The sequence below is a fragment of the Thalia democratica genome, unplaced genomic scaffold, assembly GCF_965202585.1.
Source record: "Thalia democratica unplaced genomic scaffold, ktThaDemo2.hap1.1 HAP1_SCAFFOLD_138, whole genome shotgun sequence".
Classification (NCBI taxonomy): domain Eukaryota; kingdom Metazoa; phylum Chordata; class Thaliacea; order Salpida; family Salpidae; genus Thalia; species Thalia democratica.
In genome coordinates, this window is record NW_028139286.1 from 38,793 (window position 1) to 60,550 (window position 21,758).

General features: G+C 26.5%; 2 non-coding genes and 1 pseudogene across 2 annotated transcripts; 2 read left to right on the forward strand and 1 right to left on the reverse strand.

Moving 5' to 3' along the window:
* Positions 1 to 12,945: 12,945 nt before the first annotated feature.
* Positions 12,946 to 13,019, forward strand: Trnai-aau (transfer RNA isoleucine (anticodon AAU)). Its single transcript has one exon. It is a non-coding gene; the product is annotated as a tRNA-Ile (tRNA).
* A 7-nt stretch (positions 13,020 to 13,026) lies between these two features.
* Positions 13,027 to 13,098, forward strand: Trnad-guc (transfer RNA aspartic acid (anticodon GUC)). Its single transcript has one exon. It is a non-coding gene; the product is annotated as a tRNA-Asp (tRNA).
* A 4,742-nt stretch (positions 13,099 to 17,840) lies between these two features.
* Positions 17,841 to 21,502, reverse strand: LOC145845693 (geranylgeranyl transferase type-1 subunit beta pseudogene; annotated as a pseudogene).
* Positions 21,503 to 21,758: the final 256 nt, after the last annotated feature.

Genomic DNA, 21,758 nt, shown 5'->3' on the forward strand with positions numbered 1-21,758 from the left:
AATTAAAAAAAAACAAAGGGCTACGGCCGGTCGATGACACGGTGCTTCGCACCTGTCATCTCTCCGGCCTGCCCTTAGTTTTTTTTTAATTCTTGTCCTTTAGGCCCGGTTACTCTGCTGGTCGGCACCCCTTTTAGTTATGACTTGGATGTACGAGTAAGTGTGCTAGTACTTCTAAGTCATAACTAAACTTAGTTTTCACTTAAAGTTAAGTTATAACAGACTAATTTCAGTAAATATTTACGCCTTAATTTGTATAAATAATTTTTAAAATTACACACTAACAAAATACTGTTTTTGTACAACATACTATTTTCACTCTATCGTTGTATGAAAGATAACAAATAAAGCCTTCTACAAATTACTCATAGGCGTAAGTAGATTACTTACTGAGTTTTAAGCGTTGTCAGTCTAAAAAGTGATGGGGCAAAATATGCTATTATTATTAGTTAATGTAATACATTGAGTTCTTAACAGTACAAATCATATACTTTTGTAAGTAATGTTGGCAATATAGTGTGTATGTCACTTATATAGAAACTAAACAAAAGTTTTCAATTTACATAAGTAAATACTTACGTCTTAATTTGTATAAATAATCTTTAAACTTATACACTAACAAAATACTGTTTTTGTCCACAATTTTTCAAGTAATTTTGTGTTTTTTATTTTTGTGTATCACAATTATTACGTCATAACCAGTTAGTCTCATACTGTATAGACTTAATAATCTTTACTAACACTACAGTTGTGTATTTGATTATAGTTTATTTAGTTGTGTTTTAAAATGCTCTAAACTTTCAAGTTAGCAAGAGCAACTTATTTATTTTATAAATACAGACATTAATAAGATTAGTTATATACAAATAATAAGTATTGGATAAGGTGTATCTTAATTAAACTAATACATGTAAGTCTTAAAGTTTTATTGCTACGTAAAGGTTAAATCAAAATTACAATCAACTCTTAATACTTAATCAGTAAGTATCATCTTGTTAACTATAAATTTAAAACATTAAACTGTTTCTTTCAAGTAGTAATTGCAATTCAAATAAACATTTCGGTTAACCTTGTTGATGTTTTCAAATAAAGAAGACATTTCGTCTATGTAAAATAAAAGGTAAATTTTTTCTCTCAACTGTAGAAATACCTCGGCTTCTGCCTCACATTCTTATTATTATACTTCTTTTTTAATATACTAGTTTTAATACAGGTCAACTTTATTCTTGTCATCAAAAATGTACTTCTAACTAAACAATGTCAAGTTCTTTGGGAATTTTATTGTATTTAAAATCTACCTTATAAATCCTGTATAACTAATTTTATATTTATCTCCACAATAAGAACAGTTAACTAACTTCTTCTGCTATGTTTTTATCGCCGATCTTTTCTCAACATTTTTGAAATTTCTTATTTCTTTTATGACCAATATAAAGTTCAATACAATTAGGTAACTGTTCTTTAGTTCTGATTTTTTAATTTCTGCAATATCCTTGTTGAAATAAATGACTTAATCAATAAGTTATTTAGCATAATATAATAGTTTTATATCAGTACTATTTTATTAAACTTTGGTAGTTTTTTAATTTACCTATTAGTTTTATTATTAGTGAATTAGTATTTTAACTTTTAGTATAAACTCTTGATATTAATTAATTTTTCGTAAATTCTCGGTTGAATTAATCATTTTATCATCTTGTTGAGATACTATTTTATTTTTAGTTTATTTCCTTACTGTTTCTAAGCTTGTAGGATTAGTTCTTAAACATTTTGGTTTGTTTAATTATATTGAAGTTGCTGCAATTATATTGAAGTTAAAGCAATTTATTTCGGGGTTTTCCAAACCAATTTCTAAATTTTACCCTTGGCACGACTTAAAAAAATAAACTCCCTTTACTGTTGAATTACCCATTTACGTTTTCAATTTCTCACTGTTTTTTGCCCCCTATAAAGGGCGATATTGTCCGCTTAAGAAAAACTCTGATCTAAACAACTTCCATTCCGTTTTCTATTACTAGCTTTTCCAACGATTGGGGTTTCAGTTTAACGTCATTAAAGTAACTGTAATTTTAATTTTTTATCTGCTACTAAAAATCCAAAAGCAATTAAATGCACTAATTTGATATTTTATTCTTTTGTAATAATGTTTTAGTCACCAATAATGATTTAAGCGCTTAAAATAGGTCCTAAAAAAGGATGAAGAGTTATTTACGCCACGCCAACTCACTTCTACTACTTTGATCTGTTTTGCTATTGTTCTTTAAGCCCCGTCACTCTGTTTGTTGGCACCCTATGACTTGGATGTACGAGTGAATGTGCTCGTACTTCTTAGCGCAACTAAACTTGATTTTAACAGGGCTGCCACTTTACCTGGAAAAACCTGGAGTTTGACAATTTAGGCAAAAACCACTTAAAATAGTATGGAATTTCTAATGGTTTATATGTGTTTAGTAGTAAAATTTTGATTTTACTCAAAACATCTATCATATAAATAGAAAAGTTTTTTCATAATAAAACTTTTTATTTGTTAAAAAACATACTTAAAGTAGCTTTACAGTATCTTTTTAATATTTCTATACTACTTAACACAGTTTCTTACCTTAAACTTAACTTTAAACTAAAAATAGACCCAAAAATGTGTATTTTTAAAATCCTGAAAGAAATTCGAAAAACTTTTTAAAAACGAGTGGCGACCCTGTTTTGATACTAATATTTAAATCATTGAGTATAACAGACTAATTTCACACCACGTTGTATTTATTGATGACAGATAAAGCTTGTACATGTTACTCATGAGCGTAAGTAGATTACTTACTTAATTTTAAGCGTCGTTTGTCTTTAAAAAAAGTGTTTGGGCAAAAAATGCTATAATTGTTAGTTAATGTAATACATTGCATTCTAAAAAGTACAAATCATATACTTTTGTAAGTAGTATCTTTGCAATATTGTGTGTAGGATATTTATGTCACTTAGATGGAAACAAAGCTAAATTTTTCCATGTACATTTCCCGTTTACATAAGTTAATGTTTACGTCTTAATTTGTGGAAATAAATTTTGGCCATCTTTAAAAATTAGACACTAACGAAGTACAGTTTTTGTCCACAATTTTTCATGTATTTTATTATTTTTATTTATTTATAATCGTTACGTCATAACCCGGTAGTCTTATACAGTTTAAACTTGGTAATTTTTACTAACACTATATTTGTATATGTAATATGCATATTATGTTAATAATTAATACAGACACTAACTTATTTAGTAAATTAATTAAACTAGCTCTTAATACTTAATCATTAATTAACATCTTGTTGCGCTGGTTTATATGACTATTTCTAGTTTTATGTCACAAACAATATATGTTAATATCTATAAACTTAAAAGATTAAACTGTCTTTTCAAGTAATAATTACAGTTCAAATATACATCCCACTTAGAGGCTTTATGAGTTATTGTTTAATGTTATTATTCAGCTGTAGTATATGTTGTGCCATTTAAGTTTTTGGTCTACAAGGTTGTGTATATCATACATTATTTTTGCTAATGTCTTATCTAATCACAAACTTGCTGTTAAGTCACTTTAAAAGAATTGAATCTTCTTAGTTTGTATGTTTGAAAGAGCATCAATTTAATATAAATAACTCGGCCGTAACACTGTTCTGTTCATATTTAAAATAACAAAAGAATTTTACCTATTATATAGTTAATTCCAATTATTAATAAATATTTTACCTTATGTCTCAAACAATAAACGGTTTTTAAAAAATAAAATCGATATGTATGACCTTATTTTACACTAATATAATGACTCTAAACCAAATACTTATAAAACTATGCCAATTAAGTAACCATTTCAATTTCGAGGTCGTATTTTATTTTAATTGTTTAGTTGTTTATAGTGCCATTTAGTTTTATAAGATTGTATAAATAATGATCTTATTTTCTGTCAATTAGTTTGAAAATTTCCTTAGTTTTACATGTTTTAAAGCTCGTTTACTTGGTTTTAACTTTTCTGAATCTATATTTTTTTACTGTACTTTTTTTGAAATTTATATATAAAGAAAGGTTAAAAAACTGTGATGGGGATTTATGTAGCCTTATATTCTTTAGTTTTAAATCATTTACGGGTCAATCTAAGTCTTACCAACAAAAAACGAATCATGTTTTAGTTAATGTTTCATTAGTTATTACTGTAGAATTACTTGAAAGTTTGTTTAAAAAAAATTGGTTTTTCATGAGTTTGTTCTAAAGTTTGTTTATAAGTCTAATTCGTTATTATATTCTAAGTTTATTTTTTTCTTGATTTAATTCTACTTCGATAAATTTTGGTTTAAAAGTGAGTTTTATAGTATAAAGTGTGTTTTACTCATGGTTTAGCTATATTTTTAGTTAACACTTCATTGTTTTGTTGGTGTTTCTGTACAATAACTTTACAACTTAAATACCATGGTTTATTTGAAAACTTTTCCACGGGTTCTCTTTAGTTAATAATATTTGTAAATAGTTTTAGTTCTTTTAGATGCAAGTAATTAAGCATTTTCTCTTAAGCGCAAATAATTTTCAATCAAGTTCAAATTTCTCATGATAAACGTCTTAGTTTGTCCACATAAAACTGTATGCATTTAAAAAGTAACGAAATATCTTTTTTTATCCATTTAGTTTAGGTGTTTTAGTTGAAATTCATTTAGTCTTATTACACACTATTATAACGTCATCATATAGTCTTATTAAGTATGTTATTTTTCTCTAAATTTTAATAACATATGCTTTAAAGTGTCAAGATGTATTAATGAAGAGCTTCTTTTAATGTTTTATCATTCACGTTCTAGTTTTTTCTTAGTTATTGTTATTCGTTTGTTAATTATTACACTTGTTTTTGTTTATTATTAATGATCTGTAGATGATCTACTTGGTTGGTTTGATTTTGGATGCAATTAAACGTTAGTATAGTAGAAATCTACGCATGTGTTTATACTTAATTTAAGTGAAGCAGTTGTTTACGGATTTGATACTGTTTTCCTTTAATTTCACTTCATAACTACAAATAATCCTGCTTTGTACTACCTTATCTACTTAGACTATTTACTCTACATCTAATTTTACTAAAAAAGTCTGTTTATTACCAATATAAAATTCAATTGAATTCCTAAATCTAGTTTTTAAATGTCTGCATCATACTTGTTTAAACGAATTGCTTACCTTACAAAGTATTAACTAAAGATTTTAGTTTTAAATGAACCAACTTTTACTAAGCATTCAGCGTTCAATTGACAATGGTATTATGGCAACTCTAGTTCGTAAATTTGCCCTACTTTTGTCAATATTTACGTTATTCAATCATTTCAATTTGAATAAATATTTTTTTAGCATAGAGCTTTGAGTTAAGATTCATGTCTTATTCGTAATTAAATATACTTATTCTCAACAAGACTAAAATTAGATTTAATTTCGTATTTTTAGTTGGTATAAAACTGTTTTGTTCGTATTACTGTGATGTTAACTAAAATTTTCTTTAACTATGGTTTCTCTTTAATCAATCTAATACAGACATATATATTTTTTGTACTATTCTCCTATTATTTTCAGAACGTACTGATTTTTAAATTAAAGTTTGCTCTTAGTATTTTATCATTAACTGTCATCTTGTCGCGCTGGTTTATATGACTATTTCCAGATTTATTCTTAAACAACATTTAAGTTAAACTCACAGATAATAATTACAGCTCGAATATACTTCCTATTTAAAAGCTTTGTGATTTTTTAGTCTTAGTTTCACGTCCTGTAAAATGTATTAAGTCTTCTACCGCCAAACATTATATGTGTCTCTAAATTTGAAAATTTAACGATAGCCAACTTAACTTATGTCTTTATTATAATCAAGGCCAGTTCAGAAACCGTTTTAATTTTGGGGTCTAGTTTAGTTGTTGTTTACAGTAATTTTGATAATTCCATATAGAGCCAAGTTTTTTTTTGTATTTCATACACAATGGTCTTGTCTAAGTTGTATTTTTGGAAAATAAATACTACTAAATTTCTAAAAATAAGTACTACATTTTGAGTCTTATGAAATCTAAACTGTTTGGTTTAACAATGCCTCAATATTTTATGCATGTTTCAATAACTAAAACAGTTAACTAAATGTTATGTTTTATTGCCCATCTTTTTTTAACGATTCTGACTATTCATACTTCTTCTGTTTATCACCAATATAAAACCAAATGGAATTAGGCAAATGTTTCTTATTTCTCGTTTTAAAGTCTGCAAGTTTTCCAAATGTAACTACTTCGTTGTAGCACTCAATGTAAACAATGTAGTTTCTTCTAATTTTATAGGGACGTTTACCATTGGATAAGTATTGACTTAAAGTTAAACAAAACTCAGAATTAGTTCAAAAGTGAGTTTTACTAATGATTTATTTTTTCCCTCTCAAAAAAATTAGATAAAATTTTAGTCAATATTTCATTGATGTTACTGTAGAGTTTTTTAGAAGTTTTTTTTGATGTTTGTACAGGTTCTTAAATGAATTTTCTAATGTTTATTTGTAAGTCTAATTTGTTATTATACTTTAAATTTATTATTTCTTAATTTGATACTCCTTTGATAAATTTTGGTTGAAAAAAGGTTCCTGGATTGAAGTGTATGTTTTACTCATGATTTATTTTACCTTAACAAGACTAAAGTCAAATCCAGCTTTATATTTCTAGTTAACACTTGATTGTTTTGTTGCAGTAAAATTATTTAAAAGTTTATTTAAAAACAAATCTACGGGTTCTCTTCAGTTAATGATGTTTGTGTATAATCCTAGTTTGTTGTTACATTGTATTTTTTTGTCAAGTAATTTAGTACTACTTCTAGCCCAAGGTTAATTATATATATTTATATTTAAGGTGTATTTTGTATTTTTTGAAAATCTTATAGGGTCGTTAAAGGTAGAATAAATATTGATTTATAAATAAAAAAACTCTAGATTAACTAAAATACATGTTTCACTCTTAACGACATTAAATTGTATCAAACTTCGTATGTTTAGATAGCTTATGACTGTCAAATTATTTGAAATTTTGTTCAACCTGAAGTAATAGCGTTATTGTTAATTCAGCCCAAAGCTAATTATATATTGAACATAATTTTATTTTTTTTAACAGACAGGTTTAAACTAAAAGTAAAACTTAATGTTTTATAGTATATATCCTTGGTGTTGTACTATGAATGATGCAGTTTTATAGTAGACAACCTTGGTATTATTCTATAAGTAACACAACAGTTTTGCGTTGTAGTTTAGTTTATTAGTATCTATCTAGTATTGTAATTTAATTATTTTATGGTATTTACTGCTAAGTCTCATAAATAGCAAACAAAGTTTTAGTTAAGTATTTAGTTATACTTTAGATGTTTGTTTATAAAAGTCAGTAAAAAGTTGTTCATGTCACTTTTTATTTTAATTTCAATTAGATAAACAGTTAATACTACGTATTTTTATAACGTAAATTTCATAAGCAACCACATGGATTAATTTCACAATAAAAGCAATGTTTTAACGATTCAACAGTTTTAAATAAATATTGTATTTAAATTTGTTAAAATTAATTTGTAATCGATTTTAGATATTATATTTTAGTAGCAAATGATAAGACAAGAGTGACTAACTAAAACAATAGCTATTTCAATTACATTATGTTACAGTTCGTCTATTTATAAAAGTTTACACCAATAAGTCTTGTTTTCACGTAGACTAAAATTTAATTATATCACTATTTTAGTTTAATTACAATAAAATTTTAACAACTTATAATACTTGTTAAAATTTAAACTAGCCTTAGCTCTATGTTACCAATCTAAGAAATTGACAATATAGACTACATTAGTAATGTTTAAGTAAGTAGTGAGAGTTAATTTATTTTCATTTTCTATATTTATACTTATTTTTGGTTTAAAGCTTTTCTTTGGTCTTAAAACAAACATCATATTATACTGTTAGTAAATTATTAAACTTTCCATTTTATTAGTTATTTTATTGTAATATTTTTTTACCCAAATACTTTTAGATCTTCTTAATCGTTGAAATGACGTAACAATCAAATTATCTGATTTTAATTTTATTTATTCACTTCTTTTACTAAAGCACTATATTTTTTTTTCTTATAAACTGTTTAAATTTTATCTTTTTATTAAATCAATTTTTTTAGTTATACATGACAATCAAAACCTTGTAAAAAACTGATTAATAATAATTTTAATAATAGTAATATATCTACTTAACGTTTTTTAAAGTTCAGACTTATAACTTACTAGTTAATAATGAATTTATAACTAAATGAATAAATATTGTCTTGAAGTAACATCGTTTAAGTTCAACATCGTTTAATAAGTTAACTGTCTTTGAAAGGTATAATAGCCTCAAAGTTCGTAAAAGTTGTATTTATATACTACTTTTTTATTCATCTATGGTACTGTGCTTATTCCAAAAAAAAAATCTTACTAGCTATTAATGAATTTATAACTAAATGAATAAATATTGTCTTGAAGTAACATTTAATAAGTTAATTGTCTTTGAAAAGTATAAAAAGCCTCAAAGTTCGTAAAAGTTGTATTTATATACTACTTTTTTATTCATCTATGGTACTGTGCTTATTCCAAAAAAAAATCTTACTAGTTATTAATGAACTTATAACTTAATGAATAAATATTGTCTTGAAGTAACATTTAATAAGTTAATTGTCTTTGAAAGGTATAAAAAGCCTCAAAGTTCGTAAAAGTTGTATTTATATACTACTTTTTTATTCATCTATGGTACTGTGCTTATTCCAAAAAAAAATCTTACTAGTTATTAATGAACTTATAACTTAATGAATAAATATTGTCTTGAAGTAACATTTAATAATTTAATTGTCTTTGAAAGGTATAAAAAGCCTCAAAGTTCGAAAAAGTTGTATTTATATATTTACTACTTTTTTATTCATCCATGGTACTGTGCTTATTCCACAAAAATAATCTTACTAGTTATTAATGAACTTATAACTTAATGAACATTTATTGTCTTGAAGTAACATCGTTTAACAAGTTAACTGTCTTTAAAAGGTATAAAAAGCATCAAAGTTTCTTTAATGTTGTATTTTTATAATACTTTTATAATCATCCATGGTAATGTGATTATTCTAATAAAGTATTTTCGGTCTTATTGATAACTTTTTATTTTAGGCATAAGCGCTACAAATATTTATATACAATTTAATAATATAATAAACTAAGTAAGTTATATGCACTTTAATTATCATGAAAAAATAAATAAAAGTGATGCCCAAGAAGATGATAAAAGAGAACCTCTATACTTTAACCATGTAAAAACAGAGATGCTTTGTATTTTTGAATACATACATAAGATTGAGCCTATTAATGTGCTGAATTTTATTTTAACAGTAGTTTACAATCACAAAAAAAATCAATTGTATTTTTTGAAATGTTCTATTTGTCACTTTATAGTACTGATGGTACTTATTAAAAAAAATTAAGTATTTAAAAGTAATACATTTAATGAAAATAAAAACAGTTTACCTTGAACAAGAAATATATAATTTTTTTATAATATTTTTAAACGTTCTTCAGTGTAATCACTTTAAAATGTTTGAAAGAAACCACAGCTTTATACAGTAAAATATTATACTTTTGTTTTTAGTAGTTTTGAGATAAGTACACTTTATTATAAAGTATTTTGTTATAAAACAATGTTTCATTCTACCAGAGATCCTCAGTTTTATATTTTTAAACGATGCTTTTTTTCAAGTGTGTATTGGTTTTAAGAACAACTTATAAACACTTAAATCTAAGAAAAAAAAAACTAAGTTAAAAACTTTTGATATGTACTGGCGTTTACATAAATAAATTTTTTGATTTGGTAACATCTAAAAATATATGTTTATTTTTGCTTTGTACAATGTCAAACTGTTTCGAGTAAAGGTTGACAATATAAAATATTAATACCAATAACAGCTTGTTCAAACATATGGTTTTCTACGATTATTTATGTTAGCATTTTAATGGTTTGTTTTTAGCTAAGAATCTACACTTAAAATAATAAAGTAAGCGACACTTTATTTATCGAAATCATAGTCACCAAATGATAACATATTTTGTTTTTTTTGGTTAAAACTACAAAACTGTAACCAAAAAGTTAATTCAAGTCTTAGTGATCCTGAAAGTTATATTAATTTTCACTTGTTCCATTAAGTCAGTTTTAATTAAAAGTTTATAGGTCAGCGTAAACAGCATGTGCTTAACAGTTATGCAATCGATAAATACTTTTCTATTAAATGGGTAATTCTATACAACTTTGCGTTGAGAGTTCAACCAAGATTCTTTTATCAATGTGATCGGCTCGCAAAAGACTTTTCTGATGAATCTAACACAAACCTAATCGAATAGTTAAACTTCAAGTTAAACGAATTATGAAACACAATCAAGCATCACAAAATATACTAGAAATTTAAATTAAATTACAAGGGAGATTCATTCAAATTCTATTAAGCACATTTTTTTGATAAAAATACATACATTACAGTATTTAAAACGGAACATTGCTTATAATTGTTAAGCTTATAACAATGTTGGCTCAGTAAGAATTTATTATAAAATATCAGCTTTTTTCTTTTAAATGTATTGATAAACTCTAAGTAATAGATCTAACTTAGTTGCTCTAATTTGATGTTTGTCTTTTACAATGTGTTTCTATTTTGCTTTTACAAATAAAAAGACATACAACAAAAACTAGTTTTAAAACATTATGTTTGACTTTTTTTTTAAAGTTAAAAGCGACTGTCGTTATTAATCATTAAATTTAGCTTTAGTTTAAGTAGTAATTAACATCAACTTGATCAAAAGTTTTCTTAATAATTTTAAAATTCAGCTTAATGATTTTTTTAGTTTTTGTTTTAAAACGTGAGTGAAAACTAATTATTTTTATTTTCTACGTGACATTATTTTCTTATGTCTTTATAAAGTACTAGTCTTTAGCTAGACAGTTTTTTTATAAGCATAAAAAGAAGTTTCAAAACAAAAATTCATAAAAAAGTAGTTTTGTTTGACCTTTTTAGCTTTCTAACGTAGGTTAAAAGCGTCTATTGTTATCAAATCTTTCAAAAAAGTCATGATCTAGGAAGTAATTAACATCAACTTAATTAAATATTTTTAAAACAATTTGTTCTGTTTATTAGTTCTAAAGCTTTAAAAATAATTTTTAAACGTGAAGAAACATTAATTGATTTAATTGTCTACGTGATTTTATTATGCCGTGTTTTTAAAAAATCATACTCTCATATAGATTGTTTTTGTTTATACGTACTTTTGTATGTGTTGTAAAAATAAAATATATTTTTGAAAACAAACAATTAGTATCCTACTTCTAAAAAAATCGTTCTATCTATAGAATATAAATTTTAAAATTAATTTAAAGACAATTATTGTTAGAAGAGTAGAAGAAGGATAAAAAATTCAGGAAGTAAACTAATCATTATAAATATAAAGTTTAATTGAGACCTCAATTTAAACGAATCATGAGATGCTTTATAATCAAGTATCACAAAATATACTTAAAATTTAATATAAATTACAAACGCGATTATTTAAAATTGTATTAAGCATATTTTTTTGATAAAATGATACTAATCATTATATATATAAAGTTTAATTTAGACCTCAAGTTAAACGAACTCTGAGAAGCTCAATAATCAAACATCACAAAACATATTATAAATTTAAATTACAAACGAGATTCATTAAAAATGCATTAGGCTTTTTTTTTGATAAAAATAAACCAATCAATATGAATATAAAGTTTAATTTAGACCTCAAGTTAAACGAATTATGAGATGCTCCATAATCAAGTACACAAAATATACTTCAGACTTAAATTAAGTTACAAACGAGATTTATTAAAACTGCATTAAGCATATTTTTTGATAAAATAATACTAATCATTATAAATATAAAGATTTACGTTCTACTCTAGTTTGGCAAGATAATTTAAACTTGAAAAGTGCTTTATCACCCATTCAAGTTTATTAAAAATATTAAAAAATATAAAAAATTTGTAATTTTTTTTTATTTCTAGACACAATTTTATTTCTAATTAATGTATAGTTTTATTTTGATAGACTTGTTCAACGAAACTAATTAACAATTACAAAAACAAATACATTGTACATTGTCGTTTTATTTGATGTAAGCATTCAAAATAGTTATTGGTACATGATACTATCTTGGTTAGGTGTGATATAATTAACAAGTTTTATAAAAGAGCTATTAAAAGCAATTAAACACGTAAATTAAGAAAATAAAACTGTACGCGTAAGATTTCATATTGATTAATGAAACAAAAGACACTCAAGTTTACCATCAAAAGGTCGAGTTTCGAACGAAAACTTTGTTCGGTCTTATTCAAAACTATTTTTATTTTCTCACAAAGAAACCATTTATAACATTTTGTTTAAATTTTTGCAATCTATTTTTTAATGAAGTTCAAGAGAAAACTTCTAAATATGACCAAACACAAACCTTCATACGTTGGTTGTTGAGTTCCTGAAGGAAATGAGCGCTGTGTTGCGAGTTAGAACACTGTCATCAAATTTTATATAAGCGCAATTAAATGTAAACACCCATAAGAATTTTTAGTATGTAAATTTCATTAAATGAAAACATTAAATAACTTACAAAATGTATATATAATTTGACAAAAGTATTGTTAAAGCTTTATCTTATATTAAATAATTCTACAAGATTGTGAAACATCATTAGTTTTATACCAAAACATAATTTTAATAAAATTAACTTAGCCTTAAGACTTCACAGTTGTATGGTAAATAGATTTTTTATCAAAATAATTCATTATGGTATTGTTGCGTCATATTTCGCTAGTCAGAATTATACTCCTGAGGAATGCAGCTTAAACGTGTGGCCGGTTAGCTCAGTTGGTTAGAGCGTCGTGCTAATAACGCGAATGTCGCGGGTTCGATCCCCGTACTGGCCACATTTTTTTCTCGTTAGTATAGTGGTGAGTACTCCCGCCTGTCACGCGGGCGACCGGGGTTCGATTCCCCGACGGGAAGATTTCTGCATACTTAGTTTGTTAGAACCGGCATTTTTATCCATTTAGTATTTAATAGTAACAATTATAATATCATAAAGTCTATCAAATATTTTTTTTAATTTATCTAATAGTTTTCTAACAAGTGTTATAAGAAAGAACATTTTTAAGTATATAAAGTAATTAATGAGTTATTTGAATAAGTCTTCGTGGCGCAATCGGTTAGCGCGTTCGACTGTTAATCGAAAGGTTGGTGGTTCGAGCCCACACGAGGACGTACTTTTATTTGTTAGATATTGAAAAATGTGCAAAATTTTTACACCGAGCGTGTTTTCTCGCTTTCACACTTTTACAATAGCTTTAAGTTATTTTAAACGTCCGATTCTTTACATTGAGATTCTGTCTTTTTATTTATACATAAGTATTTATTATCTTTTTTGTTTTTCAAAAAGTTCGTTTTAAGTTACTAGTTAACCTTCAATACAAACTCATTAATAAGTAACTAACATCAAAGCGGATATACAAAAATAGTAGAGTGGCAAAAAATCCTGGAATTTTGTAGAAAAATTGCAAAAATCCTTAAATTTTTTTAATTATAGTTTTTTAACAACTTTGATAAAATAAAAAATTAAAATTGTATCTTTCTTAGACTTAAAAAAAAGTACAGAAGTTATAATTAGTAATCGATATATTATTAGTTAAAATATCATTTTAGTTAAAGAAACTACTTAACTACTTGCATTTTCATTGCTCTGAATGTCAAGTCAGTCAATAAGAGCCTATTTCTGACTGGTCTAACTGAATACAATTTAGATTAAGAGAAAATTAAGAGCAAGAGCAAAATAAGAGCAGAGCCAAATAAAAATGTCTGATGTAATGTTTTATGCCCAATGTTACTTATATTAAATGTTGCAAATTTTGACATACAAGTTTGCCACGGATCGAGCTGAAAAATCTTTTTTTGACTTTTCTAAATCAAACTCTTAATAAAAACCTATTAAAAAATACGTAACTAAAGACTTGAAAGTTTAGCTTGTTTCAAAAACTCAATTAGACCCTAAAAAATGATAAATTGCAAAAGCAAATTATTTTAGAAAATAATATTATCAAAATGCAGTTTTAAGTATCGATAAACTTTTTTTTTAAGAGCATGTTGACATAAATTTCCTAAAATTTTTCAAAAATCCCTATATTTTTCTGACTTTTGTAATTTTTACTTGTTTTTCCTGGCTTTGTGGCAACCCTGAACATATTATTTAATTAAAAAGGTTGATACAAAAAATTAAACAGTAATAAATTTAAAATAAAAACAAATAAAATCTAGATTGTATGGCTATTTATGATATATATCAACATAAAGGCTTTTGAACAATCACATGAGAAGAACTTTGAAAAAGTTGATTAAAATTACTACAGGGCTCGTGCGCGAAATTTTTTTCATTTAGCCTGACTGAGACCAATTTAGCCTGACATTTTCTCAAAGTAAGGAAAATTCCCTTTAGATGTTATTTTAGGTATTAGGGGGTCTTGATTAGTAATATTGTAGTCTCTGATTTCAACCAGCTTTATCTCAAAAATATTTAGAGCTTTAAAAATATGCAAAAAACAACACATAGCTTAGTTACAACTCAATAAAATAAGGCTAAATTGTGAAAAAGGTGATTGATCCCCCCTATGCCCAAAACGTAACAAACTCAGTGATAAGTTTTAAAATAAGTGTTATTACAAACTATTACTAGTGTAACAATTTAATATATATTACTTAACACAGTTGTTCAATTTAATTAAGCACTAAGTAAAAATATTATAACCAGCAGATTTATAATAAACGACGTGCATTGTGGTGTTTTATTAAAATTTAAAATGAAACGCTTACAAGAGTATTAAAAATCAAACAAAAAGCTAAGTTGTTGAACTAAACTGTAATGTTTAAACTGTATTTTTTTATGAGTTTTCACAGTTATGACGTATATAATCTACTCAAAAAAAATAATGAAGATTCTTAAAAACTATTTAGAGATTCAAAAACAAGTTTTAAGCATTTATTTTTACAGATACTGACTGATTTTGATTTTAATAGCTAAACCATTTTTTAGAAATAAGTTAACTTCTCAATTCGATCTTAAAAAGATTTCTCAACTTTTTTTAATCAAAAATTTTCAAGCATTTGAATTGAAAAAAAATAAAAATTCTCAAATCTTTAAATAAAAAAACTGATTTAGCCTGACGTTTTTCAAAAAAACTGATTTAGCCTGACTTAGCCTGACGCGCACGAACCCTGTTTTTGGTTAAACTTTAGAATCCGAATCTAGTCCCAGTTATCTACAAAACTAACAGAAAAGATCATAATTTTTTTAGTAGACAAAAGTCTTTACTTTGAAACTATAAATTAAACAAAAAAAAACAGCCTATAAAAAAACCAATTATCATTAATAAATGTATAGCATGATATACTTTTTTGAATAGAAATAAATTTTAAATGACAGAAAAACATTTACAAGTATAGTTACAAATAAGATAAAATTAACAATAAGTTCACATTGTTGTAAAAGTTACAAAAACAGCTAGTCAGAAAAAATTTAATGACAAATCCAAACATTATTTTTCAATTTGCTTTTATTAAATGATTATTCTCTGACGGAATTAATAAAAACATGTTGAATGATTAATTCATTTTAATTTTTAATTGTTCTTTTTATGACATAACGATATTTTCTTTTGCTTTATCTGCACTTTTTTCAATTTTTACCAATCAGTTTTGTTCTTACTGTTTTAATTTTTGTATATTATCTTTAACGTTGAATAATAAGGTTAGGTTTCTAGTCAGCGGGCAGCCTATTGTGTAACTTTTAACATAATGGTTATATTGGACATAAAATTTTGCAAGCCGCTTTATTTATGTTATTGTATGCTAACATGTAGTTTTTTGTTTAGCACTAAATCACAAAAATTTAACCATGGAATTATTACTACAGTTTGTTAGCAATTTCATTTTTACCAGCTTGTAGAAACTTATTTAATACTTTATCGACTTATTTTCTTAGTAAAAACTTTAATAATCAAAAATAGTGGCCGACCGGATCTCACTCTAAGGCTGTATGTTATCCACTTCTACTCTATGAAAAATGATTGAACTAAAAATCAGAAGTTGTCGGTCTAATTACCTTTAATCGTTAACTGTAACGTAACTAAACGTAAGAAACACTGAAATTAAATCTAAAAGGTAAGCTCTGAATCAAAATAATCTTTACAAAACATTAAAACTAATTTTGTTAAAATACACGTAATAGGTAAAATTTTTGATATAAACATATTGAATATTTATATGCATCTTGCTTCTGATATTTTTAAAAAAAAGTATTCTATATTTTCATGATAACTATAACATAGTTTAATTTAATAATTTTATGATAACTAAGATTTAGTTAATTCGAATTGTTTTTCTAAACCAGATTTTTCCAAACTTTATTTTTCAAAACGACTTCTTTAAATAAATTCACTAAGCTATGGTCCCCTCTACTAAGATTTCTCAAAAAACTACCATTAAAAAACGGCTAAGACCTTTTTTTTTGCTCTTTATCATCAAATCCGGGATACCTAGTGTAATTAAAAACAACGTGCTTGAAAAAAAAGTCTTACCTAAGGTAGTTTTGAAACTTTCAGTATACATTCTGGAATTAATGACAAAGAGCAAAATAAGAAAAAATAAAAATATTTTAAAAGTATTTTAGACTTACACTATATATATCAAAAAAAAATTTTGAAAATTAAACTAGGCATAAAATAAAAAAAAAATCACAAATTTCATTATATCTGAAAATCTTAATTTCAAATAAAACCCGGATCCGGCAGAATACTAATTTTATGGATTCAGTAGATAATTTACAAACAATTTTTGTAATCAAATAATTTATTCAAAACTACTGACTTTAGAATATATTATCAAAATAAAAACTATTTAAATTAGCTTAAAAAAGTAAATAAATATTTTGTTTAAATGATAAATTTTATTTAAACAAACTCATAATAACACATTAGCATTTATTTATCGTTAAGTATGTTATCAAAAAACTATCCAAAATATTGCGAATAAATTTATGATTAGTAATAAAAGTAACTGAAGCTTCTAATACAAGCATGAAATACTTTGCAAAAACTTATATTACAATAGCAGAACTTTATAAAAACATCAGTTACTACACATAGTATGCTATAAAACTTTTTTAATATTTAACACATTAGAAATTTGATTTGAAAAACTTAAATTCAATCCAAGAATTGAATATCTTTTAGAAGATACTTGAAAAATTTAAGTTATAAGTTTATTCATTGTATATTCCAAAAACACTTATTCTGGTATTTAGAAAACATTTAAATCGAAAAAAGGTTAAACTAAAAGCTGTTGTTGTAGTGCAATTTTACAAAGTTTAAATATTTTAACTCAATAATGAAATAAAAAAGGTTACATCATATTAAAGTAGAAACATTGAAATACGAAAATTAAACAAAAGTTTTTAAACTTAATTTAATAACAGTTTTCTAAATAAACTGCATGATAAATTATGAACTCTCTAACTATAAAACTTCAGAAAATTATCATACCTTGAAACAATAAGTACCTAAACTCTCCAATAAAAGGTTGACACGACTTGAAGAAAAACAAGTTACCATTGTTTTAGAGAAGTTAGTAAAAATACTGCTAATTAACCTTGAGTACCTAAAAATATCATTAAGATAATAAAGCTACTTAATATTTGAAAGGCAAAGATGCTTATTAAGAAACAAAACATTTCTAAAACATAAAAACAAGACTTATTTTAAAGGTCAAGAAACATTTTAAGCAAATTAAACTTAGTTTTTTTTTGTTAATTAAAACAAGCCTGAATTTTTTATTTACTCAGAAAAGTTATGTGTGGCAACCATGCTACGAGTTCTAAACGAATTTAAATAGATGATTAATTTTTATTTAATTGAAATTGAATAACTGTTGTGTCATAAATTTGGAACCAGTAGAAAACTTATGTACTCAATAGAGCTTTGTATATCACTCAAAATTATAGAAAGACGGTGCAAAAAAAGTTCTCTTAGTTTTTAATATTAACTTAAGTTTAAAACTTGGAAAAATGTCATGATCAAAAAAATTATCACTTACTTCAACATGTATAAAAATATTTCTGTCAAGCTTGTTTTCAGATAAAATACTTACAAAATTTCTTCTATTAGCAAAAAAGCTTAAATTTTTTCTGAGAAATATACTATCATACTTGCAAAGCATTTTTTGTTTTAAACTTCTCAATCAATACGCAGGTAAAACATTAATTAAAACATACTGAATAAAATAGTAATATGATCGTGCTAAAATGCTTGCGTTCAACATTACAACAAATCAAACATTTTCACGATTTAAACAAGCAGCTGAACAGTTTGGGCACCAGAACGGGCATCAACCCGGCAACCACAGCCACGATCATGTTCTTGTGCTCCCACAAAAACCCCCTGTTGCGAGAACGCCACTTTTCATGCACTTCCGCCATCCGCTCGCGACTCCTCCTGCTGATGTTCAGGCACGGCTCCACCTCCTCCAAACCGCACTCTCCGAGCAGGGAAATCCCCGACAGCCCCATGTAGCTGTGGAGGGGGTCGGCGTGGACCTGCGGCCACTTGCCCATCCCCCCGGTCAGCGGGTCCTGGGTGGAGAGGACAAAGTGGACGGCTTCTTCCTTGGACACCGCGTCGAGGTGGCCGACAATCTTCAGGGTGGATCCGATCCAGAAGGTGTAGCAGGTGTCGTCGTCCTTGTGCGGTCGGCCGTGGAACCCGCACCGCTGCCGCCACAGCAGCCAGTTGGTCAGCTTGTCCATCTTGCTTCCGCCCAGCACCTCGTCCAGCTTGCCCATCATCTTCAGCGAAGCCACCGCGCAGAACGTCGACCCGCCGTGGCTCTCGTTGCATCGTCCCTGGCCGAAACCTGTCGTTTGAAAGTTGATGGGTTTTTCACATCTCGCTTGGTTTTAATACTTTTTCAAAGGTTGTATAGTTAACATGGTATGAGAAAACGCTAGTGATTTTAAATAAAACAGCTGAAAGAATTTTTGAAGATTAAAATATATTTTCAAATTTTTATTGTTACATTATTATACGTTTTACTTTGTTCATATGTTATTCTACAACACTAACCTCCGTCGTAGGAGAAACTGCTCGCGATGAACTCACACGCTTTTGTGACGTCGACGCACGAGAAGTCGTTGAGTATGGTGCACACGCACATGGCGCAGTACATGAACCTCATGTCCCTCTCGCCATTTTCCACGCACATCTCCTTGAAACCACCGTCTTCCAGCTGGAGGGCTCTGATGCCTTCCAAGCAGCCTTTTCTGTTGATGAGTCAGTTGCTTGTTGCGTTAAGAAAAGAAATTGCTGTTTAGCACGTTTTGGTTTATTTTTTCTCAAAATAAGCGCTTGTGTTTATGTCAGTTTTGTTATACTTTCATTGCCTTGTATAAACACCACTATTGGTATCTTAAAAGTGCATACATCCATGTAGTTTATATTATTGAAGTTTGTGATTTAGTTAAAATTTAAGTGAAAATTAAAATGAGTCAATAGATAGAGATCTTTTTAAATATACACTTTATTGCCAATGATGTCATTAAAACAGAGAAATTCAAGTCTTGATGCTAACAAGTTTTACATCAGTGACTTTATACTTAAAGTAAAATACATTATTGACACTTAAAAAAAATACTGAGAAAGTCATGTAACTTGTTATAAATTATAAAAAGTTACTCAGTATAGTACACATTATTACACTCTTAGTTTTTTAATCAACACAACTTCTGAAGTAGTAAAACTTACTTAAGAAACTTTTTAACAGAAGTATCTAATACAGTTAAAACAAAACTTTTTATACTTAATATACGTATAACTAATATATTAACATTGAATTACTAGTCTACATTAACGCTAACAAGTAATAGAAACAGAATCAAAACATGAAAACATTACTTTGCTGAAAAGAAAACTGCTGACTATCTTTGAATCAGTTTTGCTAAAAATAAAGAATGCTAGTATATGACAAAGGTAGCTAAAGGCTTTATGTTAAAGTTTATCTTAATATAAATTAATATATAATGATATCAAAGATTAAATATACACCATAGCTTTACTGAGTGGAAACTTTATTTTTAATTTATTATATTTATTATAAACGAACATGTTCTATATCCTGTATATGATTATTGACTGTTAGAAAATAACACTGAAATAACTTTGAAAAATTAAAACAAATTAGTATGATTTAATTAATAGCTATAAAAGTTGACTTTTAGTACAGGCATCTTACATTTTTTTTAAACATGAATTTGCAATGTCTATAACTGAAAATCTGTTTATAAAGCTATAAAAATTCAATGTTATATAAAAATTATAATGTTATTGTAGTAGTTTAATTAAAATAAATTAAACAAATGTTTGATTGCTTATTATGTAACCTTTGAAAAAAAGTTTTAAATATATTTTCATAATCTTTTTTTGATTGAAAACTTTTGAAGTTTTATGTTTATTAAGCAAAATGTTATGAACACAAACAAATTTTAAATCTAATTTAAACCTACTTTATAAATCACTGTAAAAATATTTTTAAATGCAGAAACTAGCGCATGTAGCAAAAAAAAAATAAATTGGTGATAATTTTAGTTCAAGAATTTTTCTTTTTAACTTGAAGAATTTTTTGATCAACTCTGAGAGTGTTTGATAATTTAAATTTTAAATAACATTTAAAATGATAACAAACCTTTTTTTAAATCAAAGTCTATCGCTGTTAGACTAAAAGTTTTCTCAAAAATAGTTAATAAGCTAGTATAAAATTTAAAAAATTTTAAAGATGCAAAACTTTACTAAATTTGTCTCCATAATATTTATCAAATTTATAAGAAAAGGTAATCAGACATTGTCAAACACAACTAATCAACTCTTATCAAATTATATAAAAAAAAAACAGTTCAATTAATCAACTAAACAAATCTTATAGTACTTAAGATTTAGAAAGGACAAAAAAAAAGTACAAACCTGTCAACTCTTGACAAGTCATCCCCCAATATCAGCAATATCGACAGGGCGCAGTAAGTCATGGCAACGTGGGACGTGTTGTTTCCATTATCACACGCCCCATTAGAATCCCCTCCCATGAAACCGCACCTGTGCAAGTTGTCCCCGCTCTCATTGGATACTATCTGCAGCGAGTATATCCAATCGACAAGCTCTTCCTGATCTTTCAACACGTGGAGGGAATCCAACACGTCCAATGCCGACACGCAGAAGAAAATGATGGTGAGGCGTTGCGAGTCGAGCACACACATCTGGCTGGGCAGGGTGTTGAGGACCCGCGTGAAGTACTTGACGTGCTTCTCCTTGTAGAAATCACTCATGTGTTCGTTTTAATTTAAATTTTGCAATAATCTGTATGCAAAAGGTAGAAGTAGAATTTGATATAAGATTTTTTAAAGAGAATATTATACTTAGTAAAAGTAGAAAAAAATCCCATGACCTCAAAATTTACTACTTAACCTATCAAACTAAAGAATACAATGCTTTATCATTTTTTGTTAACTTTTAACATTTTCTTTTTAGTAAACTGATTAGTCTATATTTGCAACATGGATATTTTGTTTAGAAGATAAGACT